The sequence below is a fragment of the Scyliorhinus canicula genome, unplaced genomic scaffold (genome assembly GCF_902713615.1).
Source record: "Scyliorhinus canicula unplaced genomic scaffold, sScyCan1.1, whole genome shotgun sequence".
Classification (NCBI taxonomy): domain Eukaryota; kingdom Metazoa; phylum Chordata; class Chondrichthyes; order Carcharhiniformes; family Scyliorhinidae; genus Scyliorhinus; species Scyliorhinus canicula.
Genome location: NW_024055870.1, coordinates 12,274 through 36,071, shown reverse-complemented (window position 1 = coordinate 36,071; position 23,798 = coordinate 12,274).

Below are 23,798 nucleotides of genomic sequence, written 5' to 3'. Positions count from 1 at the left end.
TGAGACAGGTTCGAACTTACAGTTAAGTTGATGCTGTGAAGCAACCAGTGAGCTAAAGCTGACGCTGGCTTTAAGCACGGACACAGTGTATATAAAGGATGACGGTGACCATGCAGGTCGTGGTGGGTAACACTGTGGGGGACCTCCAGGTGTTGATGCACCTCATCTCACAGGCAGACGTGACCAAAAACTTTATTCCGTTTAACCACAGCAGCTCTTTAGAATGGAAGATTATTCAATCCCCCTCGACCGACCTTTCCCCAGAGGCAGGCATTTGATTTCTCTCATTTCTCACATTGAAATTTGAAACCACTGTTGTATCTGCCTCCACCAATCTCACAGGCAGTGCACACCAGATAGCTGAACTGTATTGTAGAACATTGAAATGATTATTGGAAAGATGCAACTTAAAAATCTTATCTCGCAGTTATATTCACCTGCGAGTACTGTGGCAACTGGAGCTGATAGCAAATGACAACATAGGGAGACAACACGGCCACTCACTCCTGCCCCAACATTCAGTTTGACCACAGCTGAGGTTCTGCCTCAATGTCATTTCCTGCCTGTTCCTCAGATCCTTTCATTACCTCCAGGACCATTGTCCATGAGAATGACAGAGGCAGACACGCAAAGTAAAATATCAAAATCACTTGGACAGAGAGCTGGAGAGCTCGAATCTGCAGTGTTACAGAGCTGGAATGTGGGATAGGTTCACAGAGACATGGAGGTTGACAGCATGGAAACAGGCCCTTCAGCCCAATTTGGCCATGCCACCCTGTGTTTGTCTCAATTGCCAACATTTGGCCAAAATCCCTCCATACCAATTTCTCGTAGATAACTCTCTAGATGCTTTTTGAAGACCATAAAAACCTTAAGACGTTGGGCAGAATGAGGCCACTCGGCCTATCGACCCTGCTCCGCCATTGAATAATGGCTGATATTATCTCATCCCCATTCTACTGCCTTCTCCCCATAACCCCTGATCTCCTTAATAATACAAACTGTACACGCGTCTATTACTGCCTCTAACAACTCTATCCGGACACTCAGCACACTGTTTGTGAAGAAATTACTCTCTGGACCCTTTTCTGTGTCTCCGTTCTTACCTTAAACCTGTGCATGCTTGTTTTAACCTCCCTACCTTCGGGAAAATATGTTGCCGTTGGACCTTATCTCAGTCCAAATAATCCTATAGATCTGGAGAAATTCACCCCTCTGCCACCCACATTCCATGGGAATATGTTCCAGTCTAACAAACGCACCTTATAACTCAAACTATCAATTCCCGGGTGCATCCTAGAAAAAAGTTTCTGCACTCTTTCTAGTTTAATAATATCATCTCTATAATAGTGAGACCAGAACTTTGCACATCATTCCAAGTGTAGCATTATTTATGTATTGTACAACTTGAACAAGACGCCCAAACTCCGATATTCAATGTTCTGACCATGTGTCTGTAGAACAGTAAAGATGGTCACAGGCACAGTAATGATGGAGCAAATATCCTCCTTCAGTGCTGTGAAGTGCCAATTAATCAGCATGTTTGCTGTGCTTCCAAACGGCAACAAAGTCGCAGAATATGTCTGACTGAAAAGGAAATCCCGATGAATATGCAGCTGAGGTGAACGCCAGCAACTTAAATCTTTTTTAGAAACCAAGAGGAATAACACAGAATCAGAACAAAGGAGAGTGTGAAAGAGAGAAAGGAGGAGAGAGTGTTTAAGTCCAGGTTAGATTGCAAAACACTCCGTTCCACCTTAATGCTACAAACACATTGTTTCTGTGTTCCAGGATTCATGCTGTTAGAAATACCGTAGATCCAGGTTCCGATGAAGCAGACATTACATGATGGACTCCACCGTAATAATGGAAATCAGTTCATCCCATGTCCCGGAAATGCAAGCAGCAATGCTATAAAAAGATCACTTTACGGGATTTGCGAGTTTCTTGTCAGGTCAGCATCTAATATCCATCCCGAATTGCCCTTCAGAAGGTGTCGGTGAGCTGCCTAGTAGATCCGCCGCTGCCTGTTAGCTGTAGGTACACCCAGCGTGCTCTTAGGGTGTTCATGTCCTTCACAATGATATTGGTCGGAGGTGTGGAAGGTGCAGTCTGAGTTATTGCGGTGCATTGTGTGATGGCTGTGGCGGAGGTATTGAATGCTTGTGGCAGGAGGAGATATCAATCGGCTGCTTGGTCCAGGATGCTTTCCAACTCCCTGAGTGTTGTTGGAGATCTGGGGAATAGCGTTTCAGCTGGAATATAATGGATTAGCCAATTTGCCTGCGGAAACAATCTTGTTCCGAAATTTTTAAAAATGTATAATAGATAATGGTTCATGCTCTTTCCCTCCATTTAGGTTGTGAGTAATTGACAAAGTGTGACAGGTCAGTTATTGCACAGAGCTGGAATCGAACTCGGGTTTCCGCAATGTGAGATCAGAAAGTAAACACGTGGCAGAAGCCACTTTTACAAAATGATCAACACAATCTCTAAACAAAATCCACCTACTTCTAATTCTAAATGTGCTGCTGCTTTTATTTCTGCAACACGCATGTTTTGGAAAATATTAAAACGTCGGGCAGCGCCCATGGTGACACAGGTTCGAACTTATAGTTAAGTTGATGCTGTGAAATAACCAGTGAGCTAAAGCTGACGCTAGCTTGAAACACGGACACAGTTTATATAAAGGATGACGGTGACCATGACGGCCATGGTGGGTAACACTGTGTGGGAACTCCAGGTGTTGATGCACCTCATCTCACAGGCAGGCGTGACCAAAAACTTCATTCCGTTTAACCACAGCGTCTCTTTAGAGTGGCATATCATTCAATGCCACTCGACCGACCTTTCCCCAGAGGCAGGCATTTGATTTCTCTAATTTCTCACATTGAAATTTGAAACCACTGTTGTATCTGCCTCCACCAATCTCACAGGCAGTGCAGACCAGATAACTGAAATGTATCCCAGAACATTGAAATAGTTATTGGAAAGATGCAAGTTAAAAATCTAATCTCGCAGTTATATTCACCTGCGAGTATTGTGGCAACTGGAGCTGATAGCAAATGACAACATTGGGAGGCAACACGGCCACTCACTCCTGCCCCAACATTCAGTTTGACCACAGCTGAGGATCTGCTTCAATGTCATTTCCACCCTGTTCCTCAGATCCCTTTCATTACCTCAAGGCCCATTGTCCATGAGAATGACAGAGGCAGGCACGCAAAGTTAAATATCAAAATCACTTGGACAGAGAGCTGGAGAGCTCGAATCTGCAGTGTTACAGAGCTGGAATGTGGGATAGGTTCACAGAGTCATAGAGGTTGACAGCAGGAAACAGCCTCTTCAGCCCAATTTGTCCATGCCGCGCTGTTTTACCACGAGTCTTGTCTCAATTGGCAACATTTGGCCTACATCCCTCCATACCAATTTCTCGCAGATCGCTCTCTAGATGATATTTAAATGGCCATAAAAACCTTAAGACGTGGGACAGAATAGAACATAGAACATAGAACGATACAGCGCAGTACAGGCCCTTCGGCCCACGATGTTGCACCGACATGGGAAGTCAAAAACTAAAGGCCATCTAACCTACACTTTGCCATGATCATCCATATGCTTATCCAATAAACTTTTAAATGCCCTCAATGTTGGCGAGTTCACTACTGTTGCAGGTAGGGCATTCCACGGCCTCACCACTCTTTGCGTAAAAAACCTACCTCTGACGTCTGTCCTATATCTATTACCCCTCAATTTAAGGCTATGTCCCCTCGTGCTAGCCACCTCCATCCGCGGGAGAAGGCTCTCACTGTCCACCCTATAAAATCCTCTGATCATTTTGTATGCCTCTATTAAGTCACCTCTTAACCATCTTCTCTCTAATGAAAACAACCTCAAGTCCATCAGCCTTTCCTCATTAGATTTTCCCTCCATACCAGGCAACATCCTGGTAAATCACTCTGCACCCGTTCCAAAGCTTCCACGTCCTTCCTATAATGAGGCGACCCGAACTGTACGCAATACTCCAAATGCGGCCGTACCAGAGTTTGTACAGCTGCAACATGACCTCATGGCTCCGGAACTCAATCCCTCTACCAATAAAGGCCAACACACCATAGGCCTTCTTCACAACCCTATCAACCTGTGTGGCAAACTTTTAGGGATCTGTGTACATGGACACCGAGATCCCTCTGCTCATCCACACTGCCAAGAATTTTACCATTGGCCAAATATTCCGCATTCCTGTTATTCTTTCCAAAGTGAATCACCTCACACTTCTTTACATTAAACTCCATTTGCCACCTCTCAGCTCAGCTCTGCAGCTTATCTGTGTCCCTCTGTAACCTGCAACACCCTTCCACACTGTCTACAACTCCACCGACTTTAGTGTCGTCTGCAAATTTACTCACCCAAACTTCTGTGCCCTCCTCTAGGTCATTTATATAAAAACAGCAACGGCCCCAGAACAGATCCTTGTGGTACGCCACTCGTAACTGAACTCCATTCTGAACATTTGCCATCGACCACCACCATCTGTCTTCTTTCAACTAGCCAATTTCTGATCCACATCTCTAAATCACCCTCAATCCCCAGCCTCCGTATTTTTTGCAATAGCCGACCGTGGGGAACCTTACCAAACGCTTTTCTGAAATCCATATACACCACATCAACTGCGCTACCCTCGTCTACCTGTTCAGTCACCTTCTCAAAGAACTCAATAAGTTTGGTGAGGCATGACCTACCCTTCACAAAACCATGCTGACTATCCATAATCATGTTATTCCTATCTAGATGATTATAAATCGTATCTCTTATAATCCTCTCCAAGACGTTACCCACAACAGACATTAGGCTCACCGGCCTATAGTTACCGGGGTTATCTCTACTCCCCTACTTGAACAAAGGGACCACATTTGCTATCCTCCAGTCCTCTGGCACTATTCCTGTAGCCAATGATGACATAAAAATCAAAGCCAAAGGCTCAGCAATCTCTTCCCTGGCTTCCCAGAGAATCCTAGGATAAATCCCATCAGGCCGCGGGGACTTTTCTATTTTCACCTTGTCCAGAATTGCCAACACTTCTTCCCTATGCACCTCCATGCCATCTATTCTAATAGCCTGGGTCTCAGCATTCTCCACCACAACATTATCTTTTTCCAGAGTGAATACTGACGAAAAGTATTCATTTAGTATCTCGCTTATCTCCTCAACCTCCACACACAACTTCCCACCACTGTCCTTGACTGGCCCTACTCTTACCCTAGTCATTATTTTATTCCTGACATACCTATAGAAAGCTTTTGGGTTTTCCTTGATCCTACCTGCCAAAGACTTCTCATGTCCCCTCCTTGCTCGTCTTTGCTCTCTCTTTGGATCCTTCCTCGCTTCCTTGTAACTATCAAGCGCCCCAACTGAAACTTCACGCCTCATCTTCACATAGGCCTCCTTCTTCCTCTTAACAAGAGATTCCACTTCTTTGGTAAACCACGGTTCCCTCGCTCTACCCCTTCCTCCCTGCCTGACTGGTACGTACTTATCAAGAAAACGCAATAGCTGTTCCTTGAACAAGCTCCACATATCCAGTGTGCCCAACCCTTGCAGCCTACCTCTCCAACCTACACATCCTAAGTCATGTCTAATGGCATCATAATTGCCCTCCCCCAGCTTTAACTCTTGCCCTGCGGGGTATACTTATCCCTTTCCATCACTAACGTAAAGGTCACCGAATTGTGGTCACTGTTTCCAAAGTGCTCACCTACCTCCAGATCTAACACCTGGCATGGTCCATTACCCAAACCAAATCCAATGTGGCCTCGCCTCTTGTTGGCCTGTCAACATATTGTGTCAGGAAACCCTCCTGCACACATTGTACAAAGAACGACCCATCTAATGTAGTCGAACTATATCTTTTCCAGTCAATATTTGGAAAGTTAAAGTCTCCCAATACAACTACCCTATTACTTTCGCTCTTTTCCAGAATCATCTTCGCCATCCTTTCCTCTTCATCCGTAGAACTATTAGGTGGCCTATAGAAAACTCCCAACAGGGTGACCTCTTCATTCCTGTTTCTAACCTCAGCCCATACTACCTCGGAAGAAGAGTCCCCATCTAGCATCCTTTCCACCACCGTAATACTGTCCTTGACTAGCAGCGCCACACCTCCCCCTCTTTTGCCCCCTTCTCTGACCTTACTAAAACACCTAAACACCGGAACCTGCAACAACCATTACTGTCCCTGCTCTATCCAAGTCTCTGAAATGGCCACAACATCGAAGTCCCAGGTACCAACCCATGCTGCCAGTTCCCCTACCTTATTTCGTATACTCCTGGCATTGAAGTAGACACACTTCAAACCTCCTACCTGAACACTGGCACCCTCCTACGAAGACAAATCTGTGCTCCTGACCTCTATACTCTTAATCTCCTGTATCCCAAAACTACAATCCAGGTTCCCATGCCCCTGCTGAATTAATTTAAAACCCCCCCCCCCCAAAGAGCACTAACAAATCTCCCCCCCAGGATACTGGTGCCCCTCAGGTTCAGATGTAGACCATCCTGTCTATAGAGGTCCCACCTTCCCCAGAAAGAGCCCCAGTTATCCAGAAATCTGAATCCCTCCCGCCTGCACCATCCCTGTAGCAACGTGTTTAATTGCTCTCTCTCCCTATTCCTCGTCTCACTATCACGTGGCACAGGCAACAACCCAGAGATAACAACTCTGTTTGTTCTCGCTCTGAGCTTCCATCCTAGCTCCCTAAATGCCTGCCTAACATCCTTGTCCCCTTTCCTAACTATGTCGTTAGTGCCAATGTGGACTAAGACTTGGGGCTGCTCCCCCTCCCCCTTAATGACCCGGAAAACACGATCCGAGACATCACGTACCCTTGCATCTGGGAGGCAACATACCAAACGTGTCTCTCTCGCTCCCACAAAATCTCCTATCTGTTCCCCTGACTATTGAGTCCCCAATTACTAATGTTCTACTCCTTTCCCCCCTTCCCTTCTGAGCAACAGGGACAGACTCCGTGCCAGAGGCCCGTACACCATGGCTTACCCCTGATAAGTCCCCCCCCCCCCACAAGTATCCAAAACGGTATACTTGTTACTCAGGGGAACGACCGCAGGTGGTCCCTGCACTGACTGCTTCTTCCCAATCCCTCTTACAGTTACCCATCTATCTCCAGTCTTTGGTGTAACTACTTCCCTGAAGCTCCTATCTATGACCCCCTCTGTCTCCCGAATGATCCGAAGTTCATCCAGCTCAAGCTCCAGGTCCCAAACACGGTTTCGGAGGAGCTAGAGTTGGGTGCACTTCCCACAAATGAAATCAGCAGGGACACTGACGGCTTCCCTCACCTCAAACATTCTGCAGTAGGAGCATTGTACTGCCTTCCCTGACATCACCTCTAGATTTAAAAAAAACAAGAAAAAAACGAAAGGAAGAGCTTACCTGATATTCCCTCAAACCCTGCTCCCGCTGAAAGATAAGCAAATTTAAAGGCACTCACTCACCTTCACGACAAGCCCCTGCTCCCGCTTCCCAACAAACGAGTGTTTTTTTTGGTTAGAGGAGGAGGTAGGGTGGGAAACACTGACGAAGTGTTTCGGGTTTAACTGTCACTTGACAACAGCCCCTCCACAAACCACCTTCAACTTAGGCTGACCGCACTGCACGTATGCAAATTTCCCCAGAACAGCTGATCAGTAGCTCTGCTCTGCTGCCCTCTGCTGGATGAATGAGGCCACTCGGCCTATCGAGTCTGCTCCGCCATTGAATAATGGCTGATATTTTCTCACCCCCATACTCTCGATAACCCCTGATCTCCTTAAATTATTTTTTATTTTTTAAATTTAGATTACCCAATTATTTTTTCCAATTAGGGGGCAATTTAGCGTGGCCAATCCACCTCCTCTGCACATTTTTGGGTTGTGGGGGCGAAACCAACGCAGACACGGGGAGAATGTGTAAACTCCACACAGAGAGTGACCCAGAGCCGGGATCGAACCTGGGATCTCAGCGCCGTGAGGCGGTTGTGCTAACCACTAGGCCACCGTGCTGCCCTGATCTCCTTCACAACACAAAATTGAACCCGCGTCTATTACTGCCTCTAACAGCTCTATCCAGACACTCAGCACACTGTTTGTGAATGAATTACTCTCTGGACCCTTTTCTATATCTCCGCTCTTACCTTAAACCTGTGCATGCTTGTTTTACCCTCCCCTACCTTCGGAAAAATATGTTGCCGATGGACCTTATCTCTGTCCAAATAATCTTATAGACCTGGAGAAATTCACCCCTCTGCCACCCATATTCCAGGGGAATATGTTCCAGTCTAACAAACGCACCTTATAACTCAAACTATCAATTCCCGGCTGCATCCTCGAAAAATGTTACTGCACTCTTTCTAGTTTAATAATATCAACTGTATAATAGTGAGACCAGAACTTTACACATCATTCCAAGTGTAGCCTTATTTAGGTATTGTACAACTTGAACAAGACGCCCAGACTCCGATATTCAATGTTCTGACGATGTGTCTGCAGAACAGTAAAGATGGACACAGTCACAGTAATGATGGAGCAAATATCCTCCATCTGTGCTGTGAAGTGCCAATTATTCAGCATGTTTGCTATGCTTCCAAAGGGCAACAAAGTCGCAAAATATGTCTGACTGAAAAGGAAATCCCGAAGAATATGCAGCTCAGGTGAACGGCAGCAACTTATATCTTTTTTAGAAACCAAGAGGAACAAAACAGAATCAGAACAAAGGAGAGTGTGAAAGAGAGAAAGGAGGAGAGAGTGTTTAAATCCAGGTTATATTACAAAACACTCCGCTCCACCTTAATGCTACAACCACATTGTTTCTGTGTTCCAGGATTCATGCTGTTAGAAATACCTTAGATCCAGGTTCCGATGAAGCAGAGATTACATGATGGACTCCACCGTAATAATGGAAGTCAGTTCATCCCATCTCCCAGAAATTCAAAGCAGCAATGCTATAAAAAGATCACTTTTCCGGGATTTGCGAGTTTCTTGTCAGGGCAGCATTTAATATCCATCCCGAATTCCCCTTCAGAAGGTGTCGGTGAGCTGCCTAGTAGATCCGCCGCTGCATTTTAGCTGTAGGTACATCCTCGGTGCTTTTAGGGAGTTCATGTCCTTCACAATAATAGTGGTCGGAGGTGTGGAAGGTGCAGTCTGAGTTATTTCGGTGCATTCTGAGATGGCTGTGGTGGAGGGATTGAATGCCTGTGGCAGGAGGAGCTATCAATCGGCTGCTTGGTCCAGGATGCTTTCCAACTCCCTGAGTGTTTTTGGAGATCTGGGGAATAGCGTTTCAAGTGGAAAATAATGGATTAACCAATTTTCCTGCGGAAACAAACTTGTTCCGAAATTTAAAAAAATGTATAATAGATAATGGTTAATGCTCTTTCCCTCCATTTCGGTTGTGAGTAATTGACAAAGTGTGATAGGTCAGTTATTGCACAGAGCTGGAATCGAACACGGGTTTACGCAGTGTCAGATCAGAAAGTAAACACGTGGCACGAGCCACTTTTTCAAAATGATTGAAGCAATCTCTAAACAAAATCCACCTACTTCTAATACTAAATGTGCAGCTCCTTTATTTCTGCAACACGCATGTTTTGGAAAATATTCAGTACGCCAGGCAGCACCCACGGTGAGATAGGTTCGAACTTACAGTTAAGTTGATGCTGTGAAGTAACCAGTGAGCTAAAGCTGACGCGGGTTTCAAGCACCGACACAGTGTATATAAAGGATGACGGTGACCATGCAGGTCGTGGTGGGTAACTCTGTGGGGGAACTCCAGCTGTTGGTGCACCTCATCTCACAGGCAGACGTGACCAAAAAGTTAATTCAGTTTAACCATAGCAGTTCTTGAGAATGGCAGATCATTCAATGCCACTCGACCGACCTTTCCCCAGAGGCAGGCATTTGATTTATTTAATTTCTCACATTGAAATTTGAAACCATTGTTGTATCTGCCTCCACCAATCTCACAGGCAGCGCAGACCAGATAACTGAACTGTATCCCAGAACATTGAAATAATTATTGGAAAGATGCAACTTAAACATATTATCTCGCAGATATATTCACCTGCGAGTTCTGTGGCAACTGGAGCGGAGAGCAAATGACAACATAGGGAGACAACACGGCCATTCACTCCTTCCACCACATCCAAATAATCTTATAGACCTGGAGAAATTCACCCCTCTGCCACCCACATTCCAGGGGAATATGTACCAGTCTAACAAACGCACCTTATAACTCATACTATCAATTTCCGGCTGCATCCTAGTAAAAGTTACTGAACTCTTTCTAGTTTAATAATATCATATCTATAATAGTGAGACCAGAACTTTGCACATCATTCCAAGTGTAGCATTATTTATGTCTTGTACAACATGAAGAAGACGCCCAAATTCCGATATTCAATGTTCTGTCCATGTGTCTGTAGAACACTAAAGCTCGACACACACACAGTAACGATGGAACAAATATCCTCCTTCAGTGCTGTGAAGTGCCAATTATTCAGCATGTTTGCTATGCTTCCAAACGGCAACAAAGTCTCAAAATATGTCTGACTGAAAAGGAAATCCCGATGAATATGCAGCTGAGGTGAACGGCAGCAACTTAAATCTTTTTTAGAAAACCAAGAGGAACAAAACAGAATCAGAATAAAGGAGAGTGTGAAAGAGAGAAAGGGGGAGAGAGTGTTTAAATCCAGGTTAGATTACAAAACACTCCGTTCCACCTTAATGCTGCAACCACATTGTTTCTGTGTTCCAGGATTCATGCTGTTAGAAATTCCTTGGGTCCAGGTTCCGATGAAGCAGAGATTACATGATGGACTCCACCGTAATAATGGGAATCAGTTCATCCTATGTCCCAGAAATTCAAAGCAGCAATGCTATACAAAGATCACAATTACGGGATTTGTGAGTTTCTTGTCAGGGCAGCATTTAATATCCATCCCGAATTGCCCTTCAGAAGGTGTCGGTGAGCTGACTAGTTGATCCGCTGCTGCCCGTGAGCAGTGGGTACACCCACCGTGCTTTTAGTGAGTTCATGACCTTCAAAACGATAGTGGTCGGAGTTGTGGAAGGTGCAGTCTGAGTTATTGCGGTACATTTTGGGATGGCTGTGGTGGAGGGATTGAATGCTTGTGGCAGGAGGAGATATCAATCGGCTGCATGGTCCAGGATTCTTTCCAACTCCCTGAGTGTTGATGGCGATCTGGGGAATAGCGTTTCAGGTGGAAAATAATGGATTAGCCAATTTGCCTGCGGAAATACACTTGTTCCGAAATTTTAAAAAATGTATAATAGATAATGGTTAATGCTCTTTTCCTCCATTTATGTTGTGAGTAATTGACAAAGTGTGATAGGTCAGTTATTGCACAGAGCTGGAATCGAACTCGGGTTTCTGCAATGTGAGATCAGAAAGTAAAGACGTGGCACAAGCCGCTTTTTCAAAATATTGACGCAACCTCTAAACAAAATCCACCTACTTCTAATTCTAAATGTGTTGCTGCTTTTATTTAGGCAACACGCATGTTTTGGAAAATATTAAAAACGTCAGGTAGCGCCCACGGTGAGACAGGTTCAAACTTACAGTTAAGTTGATGCTGTGAAGTAACCAGTGAGCTAAAGCTGACGCTGGCTTCAAGCACCGACACAGTGTATATAAAGGATGACCGTGACCATGCAGACCGTGGTGCGTAACTCTGTGGGGGAACTCCAGGTGTTGATACACCTCATCTCACAGGCAGACGTGACCAAAAACTTCATTCCGTTTAACCACAGCAGCTCTTTAGAATGGCAGATCATTCAATCCCCCTCTACCGACCTTTCCCCAGAGGCAGACATTTGATTTCTCTCATTTCTCACATTGAAATTTAAACCACTCTTGTATCTGCCTCCACCAATCTCACAGGCAGTGCAGACCAGATAACTGAACTGTATCCCAGAACATTGAAATAGTTATTGGAAAGATACAACTTACAAAAAATCTTATCTCACAGTTATATTCACCTGCGAGTACTGTGGCAACTGGAGCTGATAGAAAATGACAACATTGGGAGACAACACGTCCACTCACTCCTGCCCCAACATTCAGTTTGACCACAGCTGAGGTTCTTCCTCAATGTCATTTCCTGCCTGTTCCTCAGATCGTTTTAATTAGCTCCAGGACCATTGTCCATGAGAATGACAGAGGCAGACACGCAAAGTAAAATATCAAAATCACTTGGACAGAGAGCTGGAGAGCTCGAATCTGCAGTGATACAGAGCTGGAATGTGGGATAGGTTCACAGAGACATGGAGGTTGACTGCGTGGAAAGAGGCCCTTCAGCCCAATTTGTCCATGCCGCCCTGTGGTTACCACAAGGCTTGTCTCAATTGCCAACATTTGGCCAACATCCCTCCCTACCAAATTCTCGCAGATAACTCTCTAGATGCTTTTTAAAAGACCGTAAAAATCTTAAGACGTGGGGCAGGATGCGGCCACCAGGCCTATCGAGTCTGATCCGCCATTGAATAATGGCTCATATTTTCTCATCCCCATTCTCCTGCCTTTTCCCCATAATCCCTGCTCTCCAAAATAAGACAAAACTATACCCGGGTCTATTACTGCATCTGACAACTCTATCCAGACACTCAGCACACTGTTTGTTAAGAAATTACTCTCTGGACCCTTTTCTATGTCTCCGCTCTTACCTTAAACCTGTGCATGCTTGTTTTAGCCTCCCCGACCTTCGGGAAATATGTCGCCGATGGACCTTATCTCTGTCCAAATAATCTTGTAGAGCTGGAGAAAATCACCCCACTGCCACACACATTCCAGGGGAATATGTCCCAGACTATCAAACCCACCTTATAACTCAAACTATCAGTTTCCGGCTGCATCCTACAAAAAAGTTTCTGCACTCTTTCTAGTTTAATAATATCATCTCTATAATAGTGAGACCAGAACTTTACACATCATTCCAAGTGTAGCATTATTTAGGTATTGTACCACTTGAACAAGACGCCCAAACTCCGATATTCAATGTGCTGACCATGTGTCTGCAGAACAGTAAAGATGGACACAGACACGGTAATGATGGAGCAAATATCCTCCATCAGTGCTGTGAAGTGCCAATTATTCAGCCTGTTTGCTATGCTTCCAAACGGCAACAAAGTCGCAAAATACGTCTGACTGAAAAGGGAATCCCGAAGAATATGCAGCTGAGGTGAACGGCAGCAACTTAAATCTTTTTTAGAAACCAAGAGGAACAAAACAGAATCAGAATAAAGGAGAGTGTGAAAGCGAGAAAGGGGCAGAGAGTGTTGAAATCCAGGTTAGATTACAAAACACTCCGTTCCACCTTAATGCTACAACCACATTGTGTCTGTGTTCCAGGATTTAAGCTGTTAGAAATTCCTTGGGTCCAGGTTCCGATGAAGCAGAGATTACATGATGGATTCCACCGTAATAATGGAAATCAGTTCACCCTATGTCCCAGAAATTCAAAGCAGCAATGCTGTAAAAAGATCACTTTTCCGGGATTTGGGTGTTTCGTGTCAGGGCAGCATTTAATATCCATCCCGAATTGCCCTTCAGAAGGTGCCGGTGAGCTGCCTAGTAGATCCGCTGCTGCCCGTGAGCTGTGGGTACACCCACCGTGCTTTTAGGGAGTTCATGTCCTTCAAAATGATAGTGGTCGGAGGTGTGGAAGGTGCAGTCTGAGTTATTGCGGTACATTTTGAGATGGCTGTGGCGGAGAGATTGAATGCCTGTGGCAGGAGGAGATATCAATCGGCTGCTTGGTCCAGGATCCTTTCCAACTCCCTGAGTGTTGATGGCGATCTGGGGAATAGCGTTTCACGTGGAAAATAATGGATTAACCAATTTGCCTGCGGAAATACACTTGTTCCGAAATGTTTAAAAATGTATAATAGATAATGGTTAATGTTCTTTTCCTCCATTTAGGTTGTGAGTAATTGACAAAGTGTGATAGGTCAGTTATTGCACAGAGCAGGAATCGAACTCGTGTTTCCGCAGTGTGAGATCAGAAAGTAAACACGTGGCACAATCCGCTTTTTCAAAATGATTGACGCAATCTCGAAACAAAATCCACCAACTTCTAATTCTAAATGTGCTGCTGATTTTATTTATGCAACACGCATGTTTTGGCAATTATTAAAAACGTCAGACAGCGCCCACGGTGAGACAGGCTCGAACTTACAGTTAAGTTGATGCTGTGAAGTAACCAGTGAGCTAAAGCTGACGCTGGCTTCAAGCACCGACACAGTATATATAAAGGATGACGGTGACCATGCAGGCCGTGGTGGGTAACTCTGTGGGGGAACTCCAGGTGTTGATACACCTCATCTCACAGGCAGACGTGACCAAAAACTTCATTCCGTTTAACCACAGCAGCTCTTTAGAATGGCAGATCATTCAATCCCCCTCGACCGACCTTTCCCCAGAGGCAGGCATTTGATTTCTCTGATTTCTCACATTGAAATTTGAAACCACTCTTTTATCTGCCTCCACCAATCTCACAGTCAGTGCAGACCAGATAACTGAACTGTATCCCAGAACATTGAAATAGTTATTGGAAAGATACAACTTAAAAATCTTATCTCACAGTTATATTCACCTGCGAGTACTGTGGCAACTGGAGCTGATAGCAAATTACAACATAGGGAGACAACACGGCCACTCACTCCAGACCCAACATTCAATTTGAGCACAGCTGAGGTTCAGCCTCAATGTAATTTCCAGCCTGTTCCTCAGATCATTTCATTACCTCAAGGACCATTGTCCATGAGAACAACAGAGGCAGACACGCAAAATAAAATATCAAAATCACTTGGACAGAGAGCTGGAGAGCTCGAATCTGCAGTGTTACAGAGCTGGAATGTGGGATAGGTTCACAGAGACATGGAGGTTGACAGCGTGGAAAGGGGCCCATCAACCCAATTTGTCCATGCCGCCCTGTTTTTACAAGAAGACTTGTCTCAATTGCCAAAACTTGGCCAACATCCCGCAATACCAATTTCTCGCAAATAACTCTTTTGATGCTTTTTAAAAGGCAATAAAAACCTTAAGACCTGGGGCAGAATGAGGCCACTCGGCCTATCGAGTCTGCACCGAAATTGAATAATGGCTGGAATCTTGCCATTTCCATTATCCTGCCTTCTCCCCATAACCCAAGATCTCCTTAACAAGACAAAACTCTACCCGCGTCTATTACAGCCTCTAACAGCTCTATCCAGACACTCAGCACACTGTTGGTGAAGGAATTGCTCTCTGGACCCTTTTCTATGTCTCCGCTCTTACCTTAAACCTGTGCATGCTTGTTTTAGCCTCCTCTACCTTCGGAAAAAAATATGTTGCCGATGGACCTTATCTCTGTCCAAATAAACTTATAGACCTGGAGAAATTCACCCCTCTGCCACCCACATTCCAGGGGAATATGTCCCAGTCTAACAAACGCACCTTTTAACTCAAACTATCAATTTCCGGCTGCATCCTAGAAAAAAGTTCCTGCACTCTTTCTAGTTTAATAATATCATCTCTATAATAGTGAGAACAGAAATTTACACATCATTCCATGTGTAGCCTTATTTATGTATTGTGCAACTTGAACAAGACGCCCAGACTCCGATATTCAATGTTCTGACGATGTGTCTGTAGAACAGTAAAGATGGACACAGACACAGTAATGATGGAGCAAATATCCTCCTTCAGTGCTGTGAAGTGCCAATTATTCAGCATGTTTGCTATGCTTCCAAACGGCAACAAAGTCGCAAAATGTGTCTCACTGAAAAGGAAATCCCGAAGAATATGCAGCTCAGGTGAACGGCAGTAACTTAAATCTTTTTTAGAAACCAAGAGGAACAAAACAGAATCAGAACAAAGGAGAGTGTGAAAGAGAGAAAGGCGGAGCGAGTGTTTAAATCCAGGTTAGATTGCAAAACACTCCGTTCCACCTTAATGCTACAACCACTTTGTTTCTGTGTTCCAGGATTCATGCTGTTAGAAATAAGTTAGATCCAGGTTCCGATGAAGCAGAGATTACATGATGGACTCCACCGAAATAATGGGAATCAGTTCATTCTATGTCCCAGAAATTCAAAGCAGCAATGCGAACAAAGATCACTTTTCAGGGATTTGCGAGATTCTTGTCAGGGCAGCATTTAATATCCATCCGAATTGCCCTTCAGAAGGTATCGGTGAGCTGCCTAGTAGATCCGCAGAAGCCTGTGAGCTGTGGGTACACCCACCGTGATTTTAGGGAGTTCATGTCCTTCACAATGATAGTGGTCGGAGGTGTGGAAGGTGCAGTCTGAGTTATTGCGGTGCATTTTGAGATGGCTGTGGCGGAGGGATTGAATTCTTGTGGCAGCAGGAGCAATCAATCGGCTGCTTGGTCCAGGATGCATTCCTACTCACTGAGTGTTGTTGGAGATCTGGGGAATAGCATTTCACGTGGAAAATAATGCATTAGCCAATTTGCCTGCGGAAACAATCTTGTTCCGAAATTTAAAAAAATGTATAATAGATAATGGTTAATAATCTTTTCCTCCATTTAGCTTGTGAGTAATTGACAAAGTGTGACAGGTCAGTTATTGCACAGAGCTGGAATCGAACTCGGGTTTCCGCAATGTGAGATCAGAAAGTAAACACGTGGCACAAGCCACTTTTTCAAAATGATTGACGCAATCTCTAAACAAAATCCACCGACTTCTAATTCTAAATGTACTGCTGCTTTTATTGATGCAACAGACATGCTTGGGAAAATATTAAAAACGTCAAGCGCGCTCACGGTGAGATAGGCTCGAACTTACAGTTAAGTTGATGCTGTGATTTAACCAGTGAGCTAAAGCTGACGCTGTCTTCAAGCACCGACACAGTGTATATAAAGGATGACGGTGACCATACAGGCCGAGGTGGGTAACACTGTGGGGGGACTCCAGCTGTTGATGCACCTCATCTCACAGGCAGACGAGACCAAACACTTCATTCCGTTTAACCGTAGCAGTTCATTAGAATGGCAGATCATTCAATGCCACTCGACCGACCTTTCCACACAGGCAGGCATTTGATTTCTCTCATTTCTCACATTGAAATTTGAAACCACTGTTGTATCTGCCTCCACCAGTCTCACAGGCAGTGCACACCAGATAGCTGAAATGTATCCCAGAACATTGAAATAATTGTTGGAAAGATGCAACATAAAAATCTTATCTCGCAGTTATATTAACCTGCGAGTACTGTGGCAACTGGAGCTGAAAGCAAATGACAACATAGGGAGACAACACGGCCACTCACTCCTGCCCCAACATTCAGTTTGACCACAGCTGAGGTTCTGCCTCAATGTCATTTCCTGCCTGTTCCTCAGATCCTTTCATTACCTCAAGGACCATTGTCCATGAGAATGGCAGAGGCAGACACGCAAAGTAAAATATCAAAATCACTTGGACAGAGAGCTGGAGAGCTCGAATCTGCAGCGTTACAGAGCTGGAATGTGGGATAGGTTCACAGAGACATGGACGTTGACAGCATGGAAGCAGACCCTTCAGCCCAATTTGTCCATGCCACTCTGTGTTTCCCACAAGTCTTGACTCAATTGCCAACATTTGGCCAACATCCGTCCCTACCAAATTCTCGCAGATTACTCTCTAGATGCTTTTTAAGACAATAAAAACCTTAAGACGTGGGGCAGAATGAGGCCACTCGGCCTATAGAGCTGCTCCGCCATTGAATAATGGCTGATATTTTCTCACCCCCATTCTTCTGCCTCTTCCCCATAACCCCTGATCTCCTTAATAACACAAAACTGTACCCGGGTCTATTACTGCCTCTAACAACACTATCCAGACACTCAGCACACTATCTGGACCCTTTTCAATGTCTCCGCTCTTACCTTAAACCTGTGCATGCTTGTTTTTGCCTTCCCTAACATCGGGAAAATATGTTGCCGATGGACCTTATCTCTGTCCAAATAATCTTATAGACCTGGAGAAATTCACCCCTCTGCCAGCCACATTCCAGGGGAATATGTCCCAGTCTAACAAACGCACCTTATAACTCAAACTATCAATTTCCAGCTGCATCCTAGATAAAAGTTACTGCACTCTTTCTAGTTTAATAATATCATCTGTATAATAGTGAGACCAGAACTTTACACATCATTCCAAGTGTAGCCTTATTTATGTCTTGTACAATTTGAACAAGACGCCAAAACTTCGATATTCAATGTTCTGACCATGTGTCTGTAGAACAGTAAAGATGGACACAGACACAGTAATGATGGAGCAAATATCCTCCTTCAGTGCTGTGAAGTGCCAATTATTCAGCATGTTTGCTATGCTTCCAAACGGCAACAAAGTCGCAAAATGTGTCTCACTGAAAAGGAAATCCCGAAGAATATGCAGCTCAGGTGAACGGCAGTAACTTAACTCTTTTTTAGAAACCAAGAGGAACAAAACAGAATCAGAACAAAGGAGAGTGTGAAAGAGAGAAAGGAGGAGAGAGTGTTGAAATCCAGGTTAGATTGCAAAACACTCCGTGCCACCTTAATGCTACAACCACTTTGTTTCTGTGTTCCAGGATTCATGCTGTTAGAAATACCTTAGATCCACGTTCCGATGAAGCAGAGATTACACGATGGACTCCACCGTAATAATGGAAATCAGTTCATCCCATGTCCCAGAAATGCAAAGTAGCAATGGTATAAAAAAGATTACTTTTCCTGTATTTGCGACTTTCTTGTCAGAGCAGCATTTAATATCCATCCCGAATTGCTCTTCAGAAGGTGTCGGTGAGCTGCCTAGTAGATCCGCAGCAGCCTGTGAGCTGTAGGTACACCCACCGAGCTCTTAGGGAGTTCATGTCCTTCACAATGATAGTGGTCGGAGGTGTGGAAGGTGCAGTCTGAGTTATTGCGGTGCATTTTGAGATGGCTGTGGCGGAGGGATTGAATGCCTGTGGCATGAGGAGATATCAATCGGCTGCTTGGTCCAGGATGCTTTCCAACTCCCTGAGTGTTGTTGGAGATCTGCGGAATAGCATTTCACGTGGAAAATAATGGATTAGCCAATTTGCCTGCGGAAACAAACTTGTTCCGAAATGTATAATATATAATGGTTAATGCTCTTTTCCTCCATTCAGGTTGTGAGTAATTGACAAAGTGTGATTGGTCAGTTATTGCACAGAGCTAGAATCGAACTCGGGTTTCCGCAGTGAGAGATCAGAAAGTAAACACGTGGCACAAGCAGATTTTTCAAAATGATTGACGAAGTCTAAACAAAATCCACCTACTTCTAATTCTAAATGTGCTGCTGCTTTTATTTCTGCAACAGGCATGTTTTGGAAAATATTAAAAATGTCAGACAGCGCCTACGGTGAGACAGGTTTGAACTTACAGTTAAGTTGATGCTGTGCAGTAACCAGTGAGCTAAAGCTGACGCTGGCTTCAAACACGGACACAGTTTATATAAAGGATGACGGTGACCATACAGGCCGTGGTGGGTAACATTGTGGGGGAACTCCAGGTGTTGATGCAGCTCATCTCACAGGTGGACGTGACCAAAAACTTCATTCCGTTTAACAACAGCATCTCTTTAGAATAGCAGATCATTCAATGACACTCGACCGACCTTTCCCCAGAGGCAGGCATTTGATTTCTCTCATTTCTCACATTGAAATTTGAAACCACTGTTGTATCTGCCTCCACCAATCTCACAGGCAGTCAGACCAGTTAACTGAACTGTATCCCTGATCATTGAAATGATTATTGGAAAGATGCAACTTAAAAATCTTATCTCGCAGTTATATTCACCTGCGAGTATTGTGGCAACTGTCGCTGATACCAAATGACATCATAGGGAGACAACACGGCCACTCACTCCTGCCCCAACATTCAGTTTGACCACAGCTGAGGCTCTGCCTCAATGTCATTTCCTGCCTGTTCCTCAGATCCTTTCATTACCTCAAGGACCATTGTCCATGAGAATGACAGAGGCAGACACGCAAAGTAAAATATCAAAATCACTTGAACAGAGAGCTGGAGAGCTCGAATCTGCAGTGTCACAGATCTGGAATGTGGGATAGGTTCACAGAGTCATAGAGGTTGACAGCATGGAAACAGGCTCTTCAGCCCAATTTGTACATGCCGCCCTGTGTTTGTCTCAATTGCCAACATTTTGCCAAAATCCCTCCATACCAATTTCTCGTAGATAAATCTCTAGATGCTTTTTAAAAGACCATAAAAGCCTTTAGACGTGGGGCAGAATGAGGGCTCTCGGTCTATCGAGCCTGCTCCGCCATTGAATAATGGCTGATATTTCCCATCCCCATTCTCCTGCCTTCTCCCCATAACCCCTGATCTCCTTAATAAGACAAAACTGTACCCGCGTCTATTACAGCCTCTAACAACTCTACCCAGACACTCAGCACACTGTTTGTGAAGAAATTACTATCTGGACCCTTTTCTATGTCTCCGCTCTCACCTTAAACCTCTGCATGCTTGTTTTAGCCTTCTCTACCTTCGGGAAATATGTTGCCGATGGACCTTATCTCTGTCCAAATAATCTTATAGACCTGGATAAATTCACCCCTCTGCCAGCCACATTCCAGGGGCATATATCCCAGTCTAACAAACGCGCCTTATAACTCAAACTATCAATTTCCGGCTGCAGCCTAGAAAAAAGTTACTGCAATCTTTCTAGTTTAATAATATCATCTGTATAATAGTGAGACCATAACATTACACATCATTCCAAGTGTAGCCTTATGTAGGTATTGTACAATTTGAACAATACGCCCAAACTCCGATATTCAATGTTCTGACCATGTGTCTGTAGAACAGTAAAGATGGACACAGACACAGTAACGATGGAACAAATATCCTCCTTCAGTGCTGTGAAGTGCCAATTATTCAGCATGTTTACTAGGCATCCAAACGGCAACAAAGTCGCAAAATATGTCTGACTGAAAAGGGAATCCCGAAGAATATGTAGCTGGACTGAACGGCAGCAACTTAACTCTTTTTTAGTAACCAAGAGGAACAAAACAGAATCAGAACAAAGGAGAGTGTGAAAGAGAGAAAGGAGGAGAGAGTGTTGAAATCCAGGTTAGATTGCAAAACACTCCGTTCCACCTTAATGCTACAACCACATTGTTTCTGTGTTCCAGGATTCATGCTGTTAGAAATACCTTAGATACAGGTTCCGATGAAGCAGAGATTACATGATGGACTCCACCGTAATAATGGAAACCAGTTCATCCCATGTCCCAGAAATGCAAAGCAGCAATGCTATAAAAAATATTACTTTTCCTGTATTTGCGACTTTCTTGACAGGACAGCATTTAATATCCATCCCGAATTGCTCTTCAGAAGGTGTCGGTGAGCTGCCTAGTAGATCCGCAGCAGCCTGTGAGCTGTAGGTACACCCACCGAGCTCTTAGGGAGTTCATGTCCTTCACAATGATAGTGGTCGGAGGTGTGGAAGGTGCAGTCTGAGTTATTGCGGTGCATTTTGAGATGGCTGTGGCGGAGGGATTGAATGCCTGTAGCAGGAGGAGCAATCAATCGGCTGCTTGGTCCAGGATGCATTCCTACTCCCTGAGTGTAGTTGCAGATCTGGGGAATAGCGTTTCACGTGGAAAATAATGGATTAACCAATTTGCCTGCAGAAACAAACTTGTTCTGCTATTTTTAAAAATGTATTATAGATAATGGTTAATGCTCTTTTCCTCCATTTAGGATGTGAGTAATTGACAAAGTGTGATAGGTCAGTTATTACACAGAGCTGGAATCAAACTCGGGATTCCGCAATGTGAGATCAGAAAGTAAACACGTGGCACAAGCCACTTTTTCAAAATGATTGACGCAACCTCTAAACAAAATCCACCAACTTCTAATTCTGAATGTGCTGCTGCTTTTATTTATGCAACACGCATGTTTTGGAAAATATTAATAACGTCAGACAGCGCCCACGGTGAGACAGGCTCGAACTTACAGTTAAGTTGATGCTGTGAAGTAACCAGTGAGCGAAAGCTGACGCTGGCTTTAAGCACGGACACAGTGTATATAAAGGATCACGGTGACCATGCAGGCCGTGGTGGGTAACACCTGTGGGGGAACTCCAGGTGTTGACCCACGTCATCTCACAGGCAGACGTGACCAAAAACGTCATCCCGTTTAACCACAGCAGCTCTTTAGAATGGCATATCATTCAATGCCACTCGACCGACCTTTCCCCAGAGGCAGGCATTTGAGTTCTCTCATTTCTCACATTGAAATTTGAAACCACTGTTGTATCTGCCTCCACCAATCTCACAGGCAGTGCAAACCAGATAGCTGAACTGTATCCCAGAACATTGAAATAGTTATTGGAAAGATGCAACTTAAAAATCTTATCTCGCAGTTATATTCACCTGCGAGTACTGTGGCAACTGGAGCTGATAGCAAATGACAACATAGGGAGACAACACGGCCACTGACTCCTGCTCCAACATTCAGTTTGACCACAGCTGAGTTTCTGCCTCAATGTCAATGTATAGGTCGCTGACAGTCAGTGACCCCCGTCCTGCCTCCACCTTTTGAAGGTGGCGTCAGTCAGTGCTTGTGTGAACCTATGGTTGTTGCAGATGGGAGCCTTGTCCGACGTTTTGGTCAGGCCAAATTGCTGCCACAGTTGGTTCCAGGATTGGAGGGTGGCTGTCACCACTGGGCTGCTGGAGTGTTTTTTGGGTGGGGATGGGAGTGATGCCGTGGCGAGGGCCCGGATGGAGGTCCCTATCCAGGAAGCCTCCTCCGCACGCATTCAGTTGGCTTCTGGCTCATGGATCCATCCCCTTACTCGCTCGGCTGTTGCCGCCCAGTGGCAGAATTAAAGATTCGGGAGGTCTAGCCCCCCCCCCCCCGATTTTATTTTTTGTGGGCCTTTCTTTGGGATCCTATCATTTTTACCCCCCCCCCCCCCCCCACCCATATGAATGCAATGATAAGTTTGTCCAGCACTTTGAAAAAGGCCTTGGGAATGTAGATCGGAATGGATCTAAACCGGAAGAGGAACCTGGGCAGTACGTTCATTTTGATCGTCTGGACTCTCCCCGCGAGGGAGAGCGGGAGTGTGTTCCATCTTTGCAGGTCCTTTTTCAATTCCTCCGTCAGGCTGGTGATGTTCCATTTGTGGATCCCTTTCCAGTCATGGGCTATTTGGATCCCCAGGTAGCGGAATTTGTCTCGGGCTTGTTTGAACGGCAGCCCCTTTAGTGCTGCCCCCCCCCCCTTGCGGTTTTACTGGGAAGATCTCGCTTTCGCTCATGTTGAGTTTGTAGCCCGAGAAGGGCTACAAACTCTTTCAGGAGCGCGATGATTCCGTCCATGCTGCTTTGTGGGTCCGAGATGTAGAGGAGCAGATCATCTGCATAGAGTGAAACTTTGTGCTCTCTGCCTCCCCTTCGGATCCCCCTCCAATTTTTTTGCTGCCCTGAGCGCGATTGCTAGCGGTTCGATTGCTAGTGCGAACAGCAGCGGGGACAGTGGGCATCCTTGTCTGGTGCCTCTGTACAGCTGGAGGTATCGGGAGTTGTTATTGTTGGTCCGTATTTTGGCGTCTGCGTTCAGCAGAGATATGGGTCTGTATGACCCACATTCCGCTGGGTCTTTGTCTTTCTTAGGTATCAGCGAGATTGAGGCCTGTGCTAACGTGGGTGGCAGTGTTCCCCTCACTAGCGAGTCTGTGAACATATCCCGCAGGTGAGGGACAAGCGA